This window comes from Dendrobates tinctorius, unplaced genomic scaffold (genome assembly GCF_039654945.1).
Source record: "Dendrobates tinctorius isolate UK_male_01 unplaced genomic scaffold, ASM3965494v1 ptg000035l, whole genome shotgun sequence".
NCBI lineage: Eukaryota > Metazoa > Chordata > Amphibia > Anura > Dendrobatidae > Dendrobates > Dendrobates tinctorius.
In genome coordinates, this window is record NW_027361703.1 from 2,890,001 (window position 1) to 2,904,349 (window position 14,349).

Genomic DNA, 14,349 nt, shown 5'->3' on the forward strand with positions numbered 1-14,349 from the left:
TTCACTCATTTCTTCTGCTGATTACATTGATCCCTTTGAAGAAACCCACTTTGTTCTTTAATCAACATTTTAAATTTTCTGCAAATTAGATTTCGGTGCACAGGAGCTGGATTGTACACTAGCTCTTCTCCTGCCTGTCATTCCCGAACCCCTCCACCTGCTTCTGGTCTGTGAATGAACTGTCTCCACTGTTTGAAATCTCAGCAGTAACCTGTCATTCATAGACCGGAGACAGAGGGACTGGAGAATCACATATGGATGTCTACTCTTTGGAGAAATTTCCAGATAGTCCTTCTCAAATAGCAATGTTAATAGTCTTTGAATAACAAGACTGTAAACAAACCAACTAGAAATTATCCTGGGATATGAATCTAATTTTCCCAACTGCATGCACTGTAATCAAGATGTGTCTGCTGTTCTGTTTGTCTCATGCACTGATAGCTTTGTAGGCAGAAACAAATGCCTGTTTATGTAGCAACCGAAATCTCTAATAAAATACTGGGATGCTTAGAAAACCTTATGTTATACATCAATAATAATTCTTACAGTACCATGCAAAAGTTTTAGGCAGGTGTAAAAAAAAAATGCTGCAAATTAAGAATGTTTTAAAAAATAGAAGTGCTAATAGTTTATTTTTAGCAATTAACAAACTTCAAAGAGAACAAATAACTAATGTGAATCAAAGTAATATTTAGTGTGACTTCACTTTGCCTGCAAAACAGCATCAATTCTTCTATATACACAGTTTTTGAAGGAACTTAGAAGGAATGTTGTGAATCATCTAGGAGAACTTTGTTTTCGACACAGCCTTATTACAAGAGCTTTGTTTTTTGTTTAACGAGTTGTAGTTTTGAATGACACCGTTCCATTTACCATAAAATGTTTGATAAATTGGAAAAATTCTAAGTTAACCCCTTCACGACCAATGACGCCACATAGGCGTCATGAAATCTGGTTCAAATCTGACCAGTGACGCCTATGTGGCGTCATGACTTCAAAGCCCCCCTGCGGGTCGGGTGACCGGGGTCACTGAAAGGTCACCCGACCCGCAGATACAGGGGGCTTTGTAATTCACCACAGGGGGCGTGCCTTCGCCCCCACGTGGCTACGATCGCTCTGATTGGCTGTTAAAAGTGAAACAGCCAATCAGAGCGATAGTAATATTTCATCAATGAAAATTGATGAAATATTACAATCCAGCCATGTCCGATGCTGCTGTAGCATCGGACATGGCTGGAGACACCGATTCCACCCCCCCCCACCGGCGATCGCCCCCCCGCAACTGAATGACAGCGGCGATCTGCCGCCGCTGTCATCATCTGCCCCCCTCCCATTCCCTCTGCTCCCCGCCAGCCTCCGATCCCCCCCTCCCCCCCCCCCGGTACCTCCGGTGTCCCCCCGTCCCTCCCGGTGTCCCTCGGGTCCGGATGATGGGCGCTGCCATCTTTGAAAATGGCGGGCGCATGCGCAGTGCGCCCGCCCGAATCTGCCGGCTGCAGATGCCATTCTTTCATTTTGATCACTCTCACAGTGATCAAAATGAAAGAAAAAGTAAATAAACCCCCCGATTATCACCCCCATAGGTAGGCAGAACTAATAAAATAAAGATAATATTTTTTTTTTTTTTTTTTTTTCCATTAGGGTTAGGGTTAGGGTTGAAAAGAGGGTTAGGGTTAGGGTTAGGGTTGAAAAGAGGGTTAGGGTTAGGGTTAAAAAGAGGGTTAGGGTTAGGGTTGAAAAGAGGGTTAGGGTTAGGGTTGAAAAGAGGGTTAGGGTTAGGGTTGAAAAGAGGGTTAGGGTTAGGATTGGAAAGAGGGTTAGGGTTGGAAAGAGGGTTAGGGTTGGAAAGAGGGTTAGGGTTGGAAAGAGGGTTAGGGTTGGAAAGAGGGTTAGGGTTGGAATTAGGGTTAGGGTTGGAATTAGGGTTAGGGTTGGAATTAGGGTTAGGGTTGGAATTAGGGTTAGGGTTGGAATTAGGGTTAGGCTTGTGGTTAGGGTTATGGTTAGGGTTGGGATTAGGGTTCGGGGTCTGTTGGGGTTAGGGTTATGGTTAGGGTTGGAATTAGGGTTAGGGATGTGTTGGGGTTAGGGCTGTGGTTAGGGGTGTGTTGGGGTTAGGGCTGGAGTTAGAATTGAGGGGTTTCCACTGTTTAGGCACATCAGGGGGTCACCAAACGCGACATCGTGCAACCATTGATTCCAGCCAATTTTGCGTTCAAAAAGTTAAACGGTGCTTCCTCCCTTCCAAGCCCCGACGTGTGCCCAAACAGTGGTTTACCCCAACATATGGGGTATCAGCGTACTCAGGAAAAATTGCACAACAACTTTGGGGGTCTAATTTCTCCTGGTACCCTTGGGAAAATAAAAAATTGGGGGCTAAAAATATATTTTTGTGGAAAAATTTTTTTTTATAATTTTCACGTCTCTGCGTTATAAACTTCTGTGAAGCACTTGGGGGTCCAAAGTGCTCACCAGGCATCTAGATAAGTTACTAGGGAGGTGTAGTTTCCAAAATGGGGTCACTTGTGGGGGGTTTCTATTGTTTAGGCACATCAGGGGCTCTGCAAACGTAATGACGACCGCAGACCATTCCATCAAAGTCTGCATTTCAAAACGCCACTACTTCCATTCCGAGCCCTTACGTGTGCCCAAACAATAGTTCCCCCCCATATATGGGGCACCAGCGTACTCAGGACAAACTGTACAACAACTTTTGGGGTCCAATTTATCCTGCTACCCTTGTGAAAAAAAAAATTGCTGGCTAAAAATCATTTTTTTTGAGGAAAAAAAAATATTTTTTATTTTCACGTCTCTGCGTTCTAAACTTCTGTGAAGCACTTGGGGGTTCAAGGTGCTTACCACACATCTAGATAAGTTCCTTAGGGGGTCTAGTTTCCAAAATGGGGTCACTTGTGGGGGGGTTCCACAGTTTAGGTACATCAGGGGTTCTGCAAATGTAACATGATGCCCGCAGACCATTCCATCAAAGTCAGCATTTCATAATGTCACTACTTCCCTTCCGAGCCCCGACGTGTACCCAAACAGTGGTCATCCCCCACATATGAGGTATCAGCGTACTCAGGACAAACTGGACAACAACTTTTGGGGTCCAATTTATCCTGCTACCCTTGTGAAAAAAAAAATTGCTAGCTAAAAATCATTTTTTTTGAGGAAAAAAAATATTTTTTATTTTCACTGCTCTGCGTTATAAACTTCTGTGAAGCACTTGGGGGTTCAAGGTGCTCACCACACATCTAGATAAGTTCCTTGGGGGGTCTAGTTTCCAAAATGGGGTCACTTGTGGGGGGTTCCACAGTTTAGGTACATCAGGGGTTCTGCAAATGTAACATGATGCCCGCAGACCATTCCATCAAAGTCAGCATTTCATAATGTCACTACTTCCCTTCCGAGCCCCGACGTGTACCCAAACAGTGGTCATCCCCCACATATGGGGTACCAGCGTACTCAGGACAAACTGGACAACAAATTTTGGGGTCTAATTTATCCTGGTACCCTTGTGAAAATAAAAAATTGCGCACTAAAAAATAATTTTTTGAGGGAAAAAAATTTTTTTTTTATTTTCACGGCTCTGCGTCATAAACTTTTGTGAAGCACTTGAGGGTTCAAGGTGCTCACTACACATCTAGATAAGTTCCTTAGGGGGTCTAGTTTCCAAAATGGGGTCATTTGTGGGGGAGCTCCAATGTTTAGGCACACAGTGGCTCTCCAAACACAACATGGTGTCCGCTAACGATTGGAAGTAATTTGCATTTTAAAAAGTCAAATGGCGCTCCTTCCCTTCTGAGCCCTGCCGTGTGCCCAAACAGTGGTTCCCCCCCACATATGGGGTACCAGCGTACTCAGGACAAACTGGACAACAAGATTTGTGGTCCAATTTCTCCTGTTAGCCTTGTGAAAATTAAAAATAGTGTGCTAAAAATCATTTTTGAGGAAAAAAAATTATTTTTTATTTTCACTGCTCTGTGTTATAAACTTTTGTGAAGCACTTGGGGGTTCAAAGTGCTCCCTACACGTCTAGATAAGTTCCTTAGGGGGTCTAGTTTCCAAAATGGGGTCACTTGTGGGGGAGCTCCAATGTTTAGGTGCACAGGGGCTCTCCAAATGCGACATGGTGTCCGATAACGATTGGAGCTAATTTTCCATTCAAAAAGTCAAATGGTGCTCCTTGCCTTCCGGGCCATGCCGTGCACCCAAACAGTGGTTTATGACCACATATGAGGTATCTGTGCACTGAGGAGAAATTGCTCAACAAATTTTAGGATCCATTTTATCCTATTGCCCATGTGAAAATGAAAAAACTGAGGCTAAAAGAAAATTTTTGTGAAAAAAAAGTGTTTTGTTTTTTTTACAGATCAATTTGTGAAGTACCTGGGGGTTCAAAGTGATCACTATGCATCTAGATAAGTTCCTTGGGGGGTCTAGTTTCCAACATGGGGTCACTTGTGGAGGAGCTCCAATGTTTATGCACACAGGGGCTCTCCAAACACGACATGGCAACCGCTAAATATTCCAGCATATTTTCCATTCAAAAAGTCAAATGGCGCTCCTTCCCTTCTGAGCCGTGCCGTGCGCCCAAACAGTGGTTTATGACCACATATGAGGTATCGTTGTACTCCGGAGAAATTGCCCAACAAATTTTAGCATCCATTTTATCCTGTTTCCCATGTGAAAATGAAAAAATTGATGCTAAAAGAAAATTTTTGTTGGAAAAATTAAAATGTCCATTTTTTCTTTCCACATTGCTTTAGTTCCTGTGAAACACCTGAAGGGTTAATAATCTTTTTGAATGTAGTTTTGAGTAGCTTGAGGGGTGCAGTTTTTAGAATGGTGTAACTTTTGGGTATTTTCTGCCATATAGACCCCTCAAAGTGACTTCAAATGTGAGGTGGTCCCTAAAAAAATGGTTTTGTAAATTTTATTGTAAAAATGAGAAATCGCTGGTCAACTTTTAACCCTTATAACTTCCTAACAAAAAAATATTTTGTTTCCAAAATTGTGCTGATGTAAAGTAGACATATGGGAAATGTTATTTATTAACTATTTTGTGTCACATAACTCTCTGGTTTAACAGAATAAAAATTCAAAATTTGAAAATTGCAAAATTTTCTAAATTTTCACCAAATTTCTGATTTTTTGACAAATAAACACAAAAATTATCAACCTAAATTTACCACTAACATGAAGCCCAATATGTCACGAAAAAACAATCTCAGAATCGCTAGGATCCATTGAAGCGTTCCTGAGTTATTACCTCATAAAGGGACACTGGTCAGAATTGCAAAAAATGGCCTGGTCATTAAGGTCAAAATAGGCTTGGTCATGAAGGGGTTAAGGGATTTGAGAAAAAAAACAGCCATTTTGAATTTTTTGACATTCATTTTGTGGTTACTTTCAATATGATTGAGGTGCTAAAAAAATTACAGTATAATAGTTTTTTATTTTTTTTTTAGGCATTACAACTTAAAAAAGAATTTAGAATTGTATGGGTTTTTTAGCGGTGCAAGGTGAAGTTTTATTTGTACCATTTTTGCAATACATATGACTCTCTGACCTATTTTTATTCCATTTTTTGGGAAGGAAATGTGTTAAGTGATCCAGACATTTTTTTTCTCATTCTCTATAGTGCAAAATAAATCTTATGATATTTCATTAAAATTGCAGCAACACCAAATATATTTGATCTTTTAGAATTTTAAATGCTTTTATTAAACCTCCTGTGATGCGTAATTGCTTGTACAATACACTGCAGTAGTGTAGTATTGCCATTATTTGTAAAATTAGCAATCTCTCAAGAAGCCTAGTGACATCAGGATAATGTAATTTAACATCACCAAAAAAAGAATAGTTACTCATGTTTCTGTCCTGTTACAAGCCTGATAAACACTCTATTTTGTACCATGCTAGTCTTTGGCAACAAGATGCTCCAGTTCGAACTTCCTGTTTGACATTTTTTTGCATAATAAAAAAAGAAACAGGATGTTTCAAAAGGAAGAACAAAAATGTGATCCGAATCTAGCCTTATGGTGGGGAACTCTATTTACTATTTTTTTTTATTTCTACATTATTATGTAGACACTTACTCAATGTAAATGTACAAAATATCATCGATTGTGTCTAGGTAAATATCTTTCGCTCTTCGCAACATGTACTTTAACAATGCATTTGGCTTTTAAGCCATTGTTTCCAGCTAATCATTCCTATAGTGAAATTGTAATTTTTCTTTGAACTCTGAAATTCTCACTGAAAATGCTTATTAACCCCTTTCTGACATCCGACGTACTATCCCGTCAACGGTACCCGGGTCTGTATGACCGTGGACGGGATAGTACGTCGGGCCCTTTAATGCGATACCGCGACTAAAGTCGCGGTGATCGCATTAAAATTCCGACGCCATCTCACTTTACAGAAGATGGTTTTGGCCTCCCGGGCTGCGATCCCGCCCCCCCCGGCATCCAGAGCGCTGTGATTGGCTGTTCAATTCTGAACAGCCAATCGCAGCGTTTCTCATTGTTTCAGCCAATCAGCTTGGCTGAAACAATGATGTCCTAGGCTAGGATCGGAGTACGGCAAAATGCCCCCCGGATGGGCGCAATCGCCGATCTAATCAATCGCGCCAATCACAGCGCACAGCGGCGCTATACCGCCGCTGTGCCCTGCCAGTACCGGCCCGGATCGGTGCTATATTAGCACCGATCTTAGGCTGGAGCCTGGTGCAGGGCCTGCAGGAGCAGGCTGGCGCGATCAATTAGATCGGCGTTCACGCCAACCACAAGGCACAGCTGCGGTCACATGTGACCACTCTGTGCCCTGCTGGTGACCTGGGCATGACCTGCCTAAGAATCGGAGCTGTGAGCTCCGATCCTAGGCAATTGCCATGGTCACCAGGCAGATCAGGGATTGGTGGATCGATGTAATCATTCGATCCCACCAATGACAGGTCATAGCAGCGATGTGACCGCTCTGTGACCTGCCCCTGACCTGCCTCTGACCTGTCTGCAGGGGTCCTCACTCTAGCTGAGGATTCCTGCAGAGAGGTCGGACGCAGCAAGAGCTCCTGTGCTGGGTATTGTGGTGCCACAACGTGTAGCATCACAATCCCTGCAGAAAGAAGAAAGAAAAAAAGAAAGAAAAAACCGCCAACCGTAAGTGGGTCGCCCTCCCAGGGCGTGGGGTACTCGGTACCGGGCCGGTCACTCAGAGGGGAAGGTCACAGCAGCGGTGACCCGGTCTGTGGTCTGTGGCCCTGGGCGCCCAAGTAAAAGGGAACTTTAATGATGGAATGTAGTGGATTAAATGAATAGTTTGTGACGCCACCTGTGGTGTTCGGCAAGGGAGGTGTTAAGCCGATGCTGCATGCAGATCCTCTGGGACTGGTGGTATGGTGCAGCAAAGATGTTATAGCTCCCCACAGGTAGAGCTGTAGTCCCAGGGCAGTGTAGATGTAGAGGCCAAGGGAAGGCGTAAGTGAGGCAATGTCATGCACCAAGATGTAGCAGTGCCGGGTGTGTTGGCACAGGAATAAGTGGAGGACACCAGAGCATGTAGTTCCAAAGCTTTACTCAGTCTGTTGTGCAAACAGGTGCCTGCCTCCTTGCCATGTCCTACGGGTCAGGGACTCAGTCAACCTCCAGGCCAAATGGAATACTCCTTTCCAACACTCCGCCAACATGTGCCTTTCTGAACATCTCCTCTTATAGCACCTATATATGAAGTACTCCTACAGTTGTGGCCAAAAGTATTGACACCCCTGCAATTCTGTCAGATAATACTCAGTTTCTTCCAGAAAATGATTGCAAACACAAATTCTTTGGTATTATTATCTTCATTTAATTTGTCTTCAATGAAAAAAACACAAAAGAGAATGAAGCAAAAAGCAAAACATTAATCATTTCACACAAAACTCCAAAAATGGGCCAGACAAAAGTATTGGCACCCTCAGCCCAATACTTGGTTGCACAACCTTTAGCCAAAATAACTGCGACCAACCGCTTCCGGTAACCGTCAATGAGTTTCTTACATTGCTCTGCTGGAATTTTAGACCATTCTTCTTTGGCAAACTGCTCCAGGTCCCTGATATTTGAAGGGTGCCTTCTCCAAACTGCCATTTTTAGATCTCTCCACAGGTGTTCTATGGGATTCAGGTCTAGACTCATTGCTGGCCACCTTAGAAGTCTCCAGTGCTTTCTCTCAAACCATTTTCTAGTGCTTTTTGAAGTGTGTTTTGGGTCATTGTCCTGCTGGAAGACCCATGACCTCTGAGGGAGACCCAGCTTTATCACACTGGGCCCTACATTATGCTGCAAAATTTGTTGGTAGTCTTCAGACTTCATAATGCCATGCACACGGTCAAGAAGTCCAGTGTCAGAGGCAGCAAAGCAACCCCAAAACATCAGGGAACCTCCGCCATGTTAGACTGTAGGGACCATGTTCTTTTTGAATGCCTCTTTTTTTTCTCCTGTAAACTCTATGTTGATGCCTTTGCCCAAAAAGCTCTACTTTTGTCTCATCTGACCAGAGATCATTCTTCCAAAACGTTTTAGGCTTTTTCAGGTAAGTTTTGGCAAACTCCAGCCTGGCTTTTTTATGTCTCGGGGTAAGAAGTGGGGTCTTCCTTGGTCTCCTATCATACAGTTCCTTTTCATTCAGATGCCGACGGATAGTACGGGTTGTCACTGCAGGGCAGCTTGAACTTGTTTGAATGTTAGTCGAGGTTCTTTATTCAACATCCGCACAATCATGCGTTGAAATCTCTTGTCAATTTTTCTTTTCCGTCCACATCTAGGGAGGTTAGCCACAGTGCCATGGGCTTTAAACTTCTTGATGACACTGCGCACGGTAGACACAGGAACATTCAGGTCTTTGGAGATGGACTTGTAGCCTTGAGATTGCTCATGCTTCCTCACAATTCAGTTTCTCAAGTCCTCAGACAGTTCTTTGGTCTTCTTTCTTTTCTCCATGCTCAATGTGGTACACACAAGGACACAGGACAGAGGTTGAGTCAACTTTAATCGATGTCAACTGGCTGCAAGTGTGATTTAGTTATTGCCAACACCTGTTAGGTGCCACAGGTAAGTTACAGGTGCTGTTAAGTACACAAATTAGAGAAGCATCACATGATTTTTCGAACAGTGCCAATACTTTTGTCCACCATCTTTTTTATGTTTGGTGTGGAATTATATCCAATTTGGCTTTAGGACAATTCTTTTTGTGTTTCTTCATTTAAGACAAATTAAATGAAGATAATAATACCAAAGAATTTGTGTTTGCAATCATTTTCAGGAAGAAACTGAGTATTATCTGACAGAATTGCAGGGGTGTCAATACTTTTGGCCACAACTGTAGTACTGAGTTACACTGGAGTTCCTCCTGTCCAATGCTCTTATGAACTTTCCTTGTACAGCAGACAGCTGTAGCCTGCTTCGGGGACTCCTTGCTTCCTAGTCCCGGATCTCTATTCAGTTGCTATTGGGCCCCCAAGTCTGATGTGGGAATAAAGTATTGTTAACTTCTACTCCTACGGTGTCTGCTGCAGGATCATTAGTATCCATACAACCTCTAGGGAGGGTTCTCCTCTAACCCACGTCTTCTGTTCTTTTTTACTCCTCACGTTCCGTACTAATCCTTTCTTTCTATGGAACCATCAGGTTTCCTTTCTATGTCTCTTTCTTGTGCCAGCAGACCCAGGTCACTGTGGCCTGCTGCAGAACTTCCTTCATCCCTCTCCCGGGATCTTCTCTGTCTCACTCTCTGTCCTTCTGCATCCTCACTCACTCCCAGTGACTGAATGACTGAACCCCCACCTCTTCCCGCTCTTTGTAATATAAACTAACTCCACCCACCTCCCAGCACGTTTCATGCTCCAAGCAGGGAGCCACCAATGGGTGCTTTGCTATACTCCAAGCAGGGAGCCGCCGAAGGTGCTTTGCTACACTAATTTGTGGTGTGGGGTGCAGGTGTTGGAGTGTGGTTGGGAGTCTCCACCTTACCTGGATGGTGGGGTACCACACCTCAGGAGGAGATGCAGTACCTCTGTGGCGACTGAGCCTCAGGGGCACCACATACCCCCTGTTAAACACAGCACGTCCGCGGGCTGCAAGGTACAAAAATTTTATATTGCATAACGAACATTCCTTATACTAAACTTCTCAATGTGGGAGGCACTGTTTCTTGAACGTTACAAACAAGTTAACTGCCTATCTATATTTAAAGTTATGCTACCTAATTCAAAGTGCTATAGCAACAGATTCACTATCAACTTGAGCAACACATTTGCTAGCGACACATTTCTCTTCTGTTTATCTGTCACATTTTTTTTAACTCTGTAAAATTCTGTAAAACATTCACTATATTTAAAATCTGTCATTAATACTTTCACTTCACACTATCACTGTCTAGCTTCTTATTCAAAAATATCAAGCATTATTAATAAGTGCAAAGAGTAGACACTGGTCTGGCCATCATGTCTTGAAATGTCCTTATTATGAGGTAATCCCTGTTCAAGGGAAGGTTCCTATGTAAAACCAAGAGAGAGCACCTAAAGAGGTGCAAACTATTTTCATTTACAGTTCTGGATCACTCAGCGTCCATGATCTCCACAGTTCAAGTGTAAAGGCTGCCAATGGAACTAGGCAACAACTGGATCAACAGATAACATAATCAAAAATAGAAAAATATTAGAAAACTGAAAAACAGGCACAATGGTGCAAATACCCTCCTGGGCAACAAAGTTAGTTTACTGTAAATTGCTAGTGGTGATCCCCTCTGCATTCCAAAACGACACTACTTCCCTTTTCTTGAACCCCGACGTGTGCCTAAACAGTTTTGTCTCACATGTGGGGTACCAGAGTACTCAGGACAAATTGGACAACGGCTTTTGGGGTCCAATTTCTCCTGTTACTCTTGGGAAAATTAAAAATTGGGGACTAAATGATCATTTATGTGGGAACAAAACATGATTTTATATTTTCACGCCTGGGCATTATAATCTTTAGTGAAACACTTGGGGGTTCAAAGTGCTCACCACACATCTAGATAAGTTCCTTAGGGGGTCTAGTTTCCAAAATGGGGTCACTTTTGGGGGGGTTTCTACTGTTTAGGAACATCAAGGGCTCTGCAAACGGAACATGACGCCCGCAGACCATTCCATCAAAGTCTGCTTTCCAAAACGTCATTACTTCCCTTTCGAACTCCAACGTGTGCCTAAACAGTTTTTTTCCCACATGTGGGGTACCAGAGTACTCAGGACAAATTGGACAACGGCTTTTGGGGTCCAATTTCTCCTGTTACTCTTGGGAAAATTAAAAATTGGGGACTAAATGATCATTTATGTGGGAACAAAACAGGATTTTATATTTTCACGCCTGGGCATTATAATCTTTAGTGAAACACTTGGGGGTTCAAAGTGCTCACCACACATCTAGATAAGTTCCTTAGGGGGTCTAGTTTCCAAAATGGGGTCACTTTTGGGGGGGTTTCTACTGTTTAGGAACATCAAGGGCTCTGCAAACGGAACATGACGCCCGCAGACCATTCCATCAAAGTCTGCTTTCCAAAACGTCATTACTTCCCTTTCGAACTCCAACGTGTGCCTAAACAGTTTTTTTCCCACATGTGGGGTACCAGAGTACTCAGGACAAATTGGACAACGGCTTTTGGGGTCCAATTTCTCCTGTTACTCTTGGGAAAATTAAAAATTGGGGACTAAATGATCATTTATGTGGGAACAAAACAGGATTTTATATTTTCACGCCTGGGCATTATAATCTTTAGTGAAACACTTGGGGGTTCAAAGTGCTCACCACACATCTAGATAAGTTCCTTAGGGGGTCTAGTTTCCAAAATGGGGTCACTTGTGGGGGGTTTCTACTGTTTAGGCACATCAGACGCTCGTCAAATGTGACATGGCGTCCGATCTCAATTCCAGCCAATTTTAGGTTGAAAAAGTCAAACGGGGCTCCTTCCCTTCTGAGCCCTGCCATGTGCCCAAACAGTGGTTCCCCCCACATATTTGGTATCAGCGTACTCAGAACAAATTGGACAACAACTTTTGGGGTCCAATTTCTCCTGTTACCCTTGGGAAAATAAAAAAAATTGTTGCTAAAATATCATTTTTGTGACTAAAAAGCTAAATGTTCATTTTTTCCCGCATTCCTGCTTGTTAGCTTACACAGGTTTGACAGGAAGGAGAAACACTAGCTAGCCAAGAATTAATCCCCAAGCTTTCAGGCTGGGGCAGAACCACAAATCCAGGAGAAAAACACGTCTACCATATTGTCTCAATTTGTCACCCAACAACTGAAGGAGACACAGAGGGAACATCCAAAGGCATGGATGTCACAGGTTTACATATTTTGCAGTTGATAAACCATAACTACCATTAATAAATGGCAGAAAAAGAGGCAAAAAGCATGGTCATAAAATTTCTTCAAAATGTATTATTTCCTCAATACATAAAATAAACAAGGGAATATGCATAAAATGCCATGATAATACACAGACCAGAAACCATATCAGAAAATATGACAGGAAAGCACCATAAAGCTCATGTAATCAAAAACTTATTGTTTGATAGATAGCAAAAATTATAATAAAATGCTTGATGTAATAAACAGATTATGTGCAAAATTCACAATGAAAAAAGTGCTACATGCAAGGAGGTGCCAATAATTGTCTGCTGCATATAAAATGCTAGCCACCCTATTGAAAAAAAGCACAGCCTTTTATTAAATGCACAAAAATCCACTGTTGAGAAAATGGTGTCTAACGCCACTCAGAATGAGCATTCACTTATTTCATATAAATTCCAGTCACCTATACCTCAGAAAAATAAAGTGCTTAATGCAATAAAATTAATTTTTTTGTGCAAAATATGCAGGAAAAGTGCATAAAAAAGTGCCAATAGTTGTCTGCTGCAAATAAATGCTAGCCACCGTATTGAAAAAGCACCGTCCTATATTCAGTGCACCTACCAAGTCACAACTGAGAGAAAAAAAAGGTGATTTCAGTTTCATTAGGAATGTCCGTTCACTGCATGAAAAACTGCTAGCCACTTAAATCTCATTATGTTGCTGTATATAAAACGCCAGTCATCTATGGGCATAATGATCTCCTGAACTTACATATGTTACAGGTACTGGTCTGGTCTATCACAGCCACCCCAACAGCGCCATTTCGCCTCACAGGCTTCTTCAATCAGGGGCATGTGTGTTCTATGGAATGCACGGTTTTAAATACCCCTCTACACAGCTGACCGCAATGTCGGCGTCATAGGCTTCCTACTGCGCATGTGCCGGTCCGCAGACTTGCTCTATGTAAAGTGACTTCCTGCTCATCGCGCTTGGAACGTGAGTGTAAACACTACACGTTACTAAGGAGAGCAAGGCAGGAAATCACAAGGTTGTCATGACCAGCGCATGCGCTACAGCCCAGCGTCGCTATAGCAGCCACTATATATAAGCGGAAAAACCTGTACATACATATTGGCCTATGAAAAATTACAATAATACAAAAACAACAAATCCACATATAATGTTAAATATATGAATAATTACAATAACAAAAACAAAACAAAATGGTAAAGTGATTACGTGCAAGATAAAGACTATATACTACAATATCAAAAATGTCATAAATAATGTATGCATATATATACAGTACAATTGCATGTCTATACTTACATAATGCAATTGCAATATAGCCTTACAGCTTAATGTGAAAAATTCCTCATAATTAATAAGTGCATATATACACAATAAAAACTACATTACTGCATAATTAATATTTTGCATGTAATCAATTAATTTTTACATACAAAAAGTGTTAACAATAGTTCCATGTGTACAGATTATTTATAGACACCAAAATAACCCCCCCATTAATTATATATATAATTCATAGACCACCTCTCACATAAATATACTGTATATAAGGTATGCTCAAAACGAAGAGAACTTGATGAATTCTGATGGACTTCAATAATGAACGACCTCTTCTCCTCAAGACATCTTGCCAGAAGGATGTAGATAATTAATGACTGCATCATCTAGGTTAGCCGAATAAGGAGAAAAAAAATTAAAATCAACACACACAAAACACACAAAATAAAAGAATAAACAGGATAAAACCCATAAAAAAATTGGATCAATTCACTTACAAGAATGCACTAAAACCCATTGTTTCATTAAGGCCTTGCGGGGCCATGGTGCCAAGTAGGTAAATCCATTGGCTTTCCTTTTGTGCAAGAATTTTGCCAAGGTTCCCTCCCCTACTACCTAAACATATCTGATCAATGGCTTTAATTTTTAAGCCTGAAGGGTCACATTTATGATG

The 14,349-nt window shown here is 41.9% G+C and overlaps 1 long non-coding RNA gene across 2 annotated transcripts in view; it reads right to left on the reverse strand.

The window, feature by feature from the left end:
* The window catches only part of LOC141087816 (uncharacterized), a 116,441-nt gene that overhangs the window by 21,705 nt on the left and 80,387 nt on the right, over positions 1–14,349 (reverse strand). The window contains exon 4 of one of the 2 annotated variants that reach the window (XR_012231724.1): positions 12,963–14,062. The exons of the other annotated variant lie outside the window; for it this stretch is intronic. This is a non-coding gene — a long non-coding RNA (uncharacterized lncRNA). Of the gene's footprint in view, positions 1–12,962; positions 14,063–14,349 lie in introns of those variants that run through there. 2 annotated transcript variants of the gene reach the window in all.